We start from the raw sequence: 6,271 nt of genomic DNA on the forward strand, positions 1-6,271 counted from the left end.
CTGCTCCCCATGGCTGACTTCATCATTGACACTCCCCGTGGAGCAAGTGGGTAAGTGGGAGGGGTTTGCAGAAACCTGATTAAGGTTGGAGGGCTGTTGTCCCTCTTGAAGATCTCCTCATTTGTTCCAATTGCATGTGACTAAAAATACGGGTATCCCAACAATTTCTGCTTTCAGGGAAGGAAGGTCTTAATGAGGATTTATCACTCTGTTGTTGTAACCGTGTGGACTCTGTGGGATGCTGGAGCAATTGTCCATTTGCATGCTCCTTAAAATTGATGAGCAGGGAAAGTGAGGGAACTAAGTTGTAAAAAAAAGCATTTTTCTTTTTTTTCTTTTGCAGCGACACCAAATAGAAGCCAGATGTTTCAGTGATGAGGCAGGCGGTGTTTAAACTGTCAGCAGTGCACTCAAGTATGTCTTTTCTCTATGACACAAGCTGCTTCTTTGTCTCGTGTAACGCCCATCGCTTTCGATGTGGAGTGTTAACACAAGAAGTGAGATGTTTGTTAACTCAGATATATATATATGGTAGAGTCAGCTCTGCATAAAGTATGTGCACGATGAGCTATTATCAAAACAAATGAGCCAGCAACTGCAGCTGCATGTAAATCAGAGCACTGTTTTTTCCCTTCACTATTCAAATGTCCTCAGCCATTCAGTTTCTCCAAGCCAGTGGTTTCTCATCTGCCTCTATTCTTCCTTTACAAAGCCAGCTTTTCCTCTTACCTTTCCCATGCAGCAATGTGTTTATCCCTACGGAAATGAAGATTTCTTCACATCTTTATTCATTTAATTAGGTCGCAAAGCAGAGCTGAAGCCAGAAGATGAATTACCTGTGGCCTTGATACAGTGCCACAGAATCTCTACACAGTAGGCTCTGCAGAAATTATACCCTAAGTCTGGAGGTGGGCTTTTGGCAATGTCGACTCACAGACTAGTCCCTATTCTCTCTTTCCACTAAATTCAATTATCCTCACATAAACCTGCTAAATGAAATAAGAACTGAGGTCTCTCATCATGTCTTAAGGCCATGTCTTATTGTCAGGCAGCATGTAAGATCAGGACGGACTGAGTAAATAATTGATACGTGGGAAAGTCTAGGAAATGTATATGAAAACTTTGCAACTCCTCTTGACAGAGGGGGCGTTAGCGAGATAAGCTGATCAGCTTTGGAAGGACATGTCTTTTTAAGATTACAAGCATAAATCAGTCAAATAAATACATACAAAATGAATATGTGATAGTCTAAGCAATTAAAAAAAAGATGTATGCATTCAGTAAAACCTTAATTAAACTCTTGCACATGCCACAAGCAGATTATTGGGTCAAAGCTCCCCAGACAAAGTCTGATTAAAAACAAATAATTATTATTTGAGTACAAACACTCCCTCATGATGTAACCTCACCATGAACTAACAAACACACTGAGGCTAAAATTAAAAATGGGTTCCACTGAAGCTGAATGTTGTCACCTCGTCATCAGAGTCACTACAAAGGAATGTCATTTAGAAATATTTCTGTTCTGAGGCCTTTTTCTTCACTTTTTCACTTCATTTACTGTAAAAAATTTAATCTGTCCATATTACCACCTTCACAACCTGCTCAGGGTGCGTTTGATCATACTTTAGCAGAGATGTGATGATGAATGTTGGTGAGGGGTAGCACAGTTCCAGTAGATAACGATAGTTCAAAGTTTTCATCACAGGCATAACAGCGTCCTGAATCAGCCTGTAACCATCACAGATCCCTGGGGTCTGTGCTTTTTTGGCTTCATCACTGTGCAGCCAGATAATGGCCCACTGTCGTTCTGCTTTACTTGTAATGCAAGAGATTAAAGCCAAAGGCCAATTCAAATAATCTGGCCCTCTATTGGTCATGACTGACAATCCCAGACCCTGAAAAAGGTGTTTCCTCCTGTTTTTGCATTTCAAGCATCAGAGGCATTACACTCATGGCTTCCGTTCCTGCAGGGTTTTTGTGTATTCAATGCTGTCTTTCCACTGAAGATGCTGGAAGATCTAATCAGTCGTGCTTCACTTCACTCGATCTGTTTCCTCAATTAGGTTGCAAGCTTTTACCCGTGGAAGTCTTGTTGTTTTACATAGGTTTGCTGGTAAAGTAAATGTGGCCCGTTGTACAGGGAAGTATTTGTCCTGGAGCTCTTTAAAGCTCTCAGCAGATTTCCAGCTCATCTGTGATCACATGTAACATTTTGCTGCCCGAAGCAGTGTATTTACATATGTAATGGATTTTCTCTTATTATGTTGCAACCTCATCTGTGTGCAGTCTAGAGCCTTCCCCTGCCCTCAGGACGTCACTACTCTATTTTGCCAAATGGTTTTGTGACCAGATACCAGTACAGTGTTCATACTGGATGTGAGATTTTGTTGGATGTGGTTGGAGGTCTTTCATGTAGCTTCAATCCCTCCATGGCAGCAACTTTGTACGTCACAAAAAATCTCACAGAGCATGACGCTCCACATCCTGTCAGCTGATCGGTATCATCTGACCACATAATCTGACAAGCTGTTCTGACCATTTACACAAACACTTCCTGCTGCACACTGCGAGTTGTGCTAATTCTTCCCTTCAGTCTCTTCCTGTTCTTGTTTCTTACTTCCATGCTTGCGTTGGCATCTCTGGCATTGTGCACCACGTATTATCTCAGCCATACAGTATGTGTCTGCTGGATTTTGTTCTGCACACCCCTCGGGATATTTTCATGTGCTCCGCTCAGAATCTCACACTGTTTAGATTCACTCGGGAAACCCCCTCTAGCACATTCCTGATAAATACAATTGCATATTCATTTGTTGCAAGAAAACGGGGCTAAATCATTTACCAGACTCAAATGCTTTCACGGTCATTGCAGACGCTGCTGTTGGGAAAATGCTGCTGTTTGTCCTTTTCATTACAAGGAGCCAGCAGTGTAACACAGGCTCACGGTGGACATTGTGTATTACAGCCAATACCCCACAGTGAAATGAAAACAGGGCTGCGTTTAAGCTACTTAACCAGCAGCTGCATGAGAACACATAGGAGCAAAAAACAGGGGCATGCCAAAGAAAAATAGAACTGTGAGGCTTTAAAAGAGGACAGGCAAAGTCTGACTTCAAGAAAAGGTCCATTGGGTCATTTGGCTTCTTTTGAGGAGTAACCTACCTCTATCTCTCTCTCTATCTGTCTTACACACACTGTCACACACACAAACATAAACCCATAACCCATGCGGTCAAAGTTGAGTAAATGTCAGCATGTACCGCAGCCCGCACAAAACAACATTATGTGGCAGAGAGAGCCGGACAGGGCTGGTTTCGTGTGAGCGGCCTGAACAAACAGCCCACACAAAGGAGGAAGTCCCATCACGGGGGTTAGGGTTTTGTTAGGACAGACCAAATATGAGAGAGAGACCAGTGTATGAAAACAAGCTCGTAATGGATTCTCATACTTCAGGGGGGACAGGAAATACTAACATGAGGAATGATTTTATGTTCCCTAAAAATCATATCTAACACCTAAAACTAACCACTGTGTTTAGTGAGCACTGCACAAATAAATGCAATTTGAAAAGAAGCAATGAAACCAAACTGATTTTTGTGAAGCTTTTTAGGCTGTAGTCAAAACAGTCATACTACATGAGTACACTGCTCTGGAACTTTAAACACGATTACATGATCATATTCGTTGGATAAGTTTAACCAGTTTTAAGATCAGATGCTTAATTTGATGAGGATATTGAGAACTTAGTCACATTAAGATTGAAATTAATTATATTTCATCTATCTTTTCATTATCATCTATTTCATGAGAAAAGTGAGGAAAAAATGTTTACAGTATTTATATTTATATTTATACTTGTATTTATATTCAAGTTCCTGCTGTTAGTGTCTCTTGTGTCCTTAATTTTTATCTCTGTAACTACAAACTTTTAATTTATTTTAACCAACTGAGTTTTAACTGAGTTTTGTAACTAAATTGACTTTCGTTCTTTCTGGATCTTATATTTTAAAATATTTTATGTTTTCATGCTGATGTTTGTTTAATGTCATATTTTAAATTGGGTATTTTCTGACAAGGTATGGCGTCATGGAATGAACCTGATATTGGATGTTGGGAATGCGGGCACCCTGCAGGGGTGTCAAGAGGTCTGAGCCAGCTTCGGGCTGCGATTCGACACAGAAAAGATTCAATGTGTGAGTCTTAATCCTTGGGAAGAAGTTCTGAGATTAATCGATTAGGTTCATTTCGGTTAAGACCAGTTGTGATTCTGTGTCTGGCGGGACAGTAAGACTCTGCAAGTTACGGACTTCAGAGCAGCGAAGAGGGCTGAGCATTTATAATAATCCCTCCGAATTTAAAGACATAATAAGATCCAACACTATTTATGATGTACGTTAAGTTACATAAGTACACAGAGAGAGAGAGAGAGAGAGAGAGAGAGAGAGAGAGAGAGAGAGAGAGAGAGAGAGAGAGAGAGAGAGAGAGAGAGAGAGAGAGAGAGAGAGAGAGAGAGAGAGAGAGAGAGAGAGAGAGAGAGAGTAGATCAAACATAACTGGCCGCATATAAAATGCTGTGTGATTCTGTTGATTGTTACTGTTCTGGTTTTTGTTTTTAACTCTGTAAAGCACTTTGAATTGCTCTTTGTATGAATGGTGCTTTATAAATAAACTTGCCTTACCTTGCCTTGCCTTATTTTTATATTCAAATTAATTATTAGCTATCAAAATTTTGTGTTCAGCATGATACGATTAAGTTCCAAATGTAATATTTTTTGCACACTATTTTGTCAATTTCAGCACACCGTCGGCAAGTCGCAGTGGCGTCTTCCTGCTACCTGATGCTGCTGTGGTGGAAAATAAAGACACATTTTATTCAAAGAAATCCCACATGGCTTACTTGATAAGTCAAAAGTAATATGTACTTTGTGTCAAATGCAATTAAAGTTAAAGAGTTGAAGTTCCAAGGTACTTTGAGTTTGAACCACCAACTACGAGCTAAGCATACAGGTGCAGCTAATCAGACTAATAGCAGCAGACTACAACATCCCAGAAGCAGGCAGAGCATTGGGGTGTGCGAATCGCCACAGACCAGTTGATAAAACTACGGGAGTATTTTTTTGTCATCTAAAAGGTAAGCTACATCCTATACACCAGTGTATGGAATATACCAATATAAGATGCTGAGAGAGGTATTTGTGTTGCCCTATTACGATGAATCTAGCAGCACCACTTTATCACAGCTTTTCTCCTTGATTAGGTCATAATGGTGCATTTAAAGAAAACAGTGGTATACTTTAAGTAAGTAAACCTCGTTGAGTTATGGTTTGATTGAAAAGACTCCTCAATTTAAGACAACAGATATCCAGCAAAGTGAAATAAAGCTTTATCAAATTGGTCATGGGCAGTGGTTCCGTTGTAACTCACAACTTCAAATGCTTCCTCTGCTGAGCTCAACTACTGACAGTTGCACAGGAACTGCACATTGTGGTCTTCAGGAAGACACTTTTTCTCCTCTTGATTACACCAAAAACTGACTGTGTTTTATATGCCAGTATGATTTATATTACTGATTTTACAGCTAATTGAAAAAGTTAACTACAGCTAATGGATGGCAACTGACTGCGAGCCAGGTCTTCAGGTTGACATATAATGCCTCACATTGTTAACATTGAATAGAAAAAGTGCTAAGAAATGCAAGATCATGGTATTTCAAACATGATAAAACATGTGATCGCTAGTGATTACTTCAAATTCAGCGATTAATTGTGAATAATCTGACAGCCCTATATGAAGTATATAATTCTTAGAGCTTTTATACTATGTTCGTATACTGACTTTAGATTAAAAGGATTGCCTTTGAGTCATATAAGTGTGATGGAGCTTGTAATCACCCCCAAAGTACATTTTATTAAAATATATTCACATTTCAAATGACAATGTGTTCATATGAATGCAAAAGACTATTCATATCAGTATTAATAGTGTATTTTCATATTGTTGAATCATGGTGTTTTGTTCCATGTAATGACTCTATATGTGATTGGTCGAATGGCGTGTCAAATTTCCACTGTCAATATAACACATCTGACAAGCGAATGGGCGCCGCTTGGTGACAGTTGGTGACAATGATGAAAATATGACCCAATCACTTTTTTTTTTAGGATGTCTACAGAGATATGAAGGTGTCAGATTGTGGAACCCACTACAACGTAGAAACTCGTGTGACTGATTTATTTATGCACAGCAGTAGCACACAGATGTTTTATTC

The sequence above is a fragment of the Notolabrus celidotus genome, chromosome 3, assembly GCF_009762535.1.
Source record: "Notolabrus celidotus isolate fNotCel1 chromosome 3, fNotCel1.pri, whole genome shotgun sequence".
Taxonomy (NCBI): domain Eukaryota; kingdom Metazoa; phylum Chordata; class Actinopteri; order Labriformes; family Labridae; genus Notolabrus; species Notolabrus celidotus.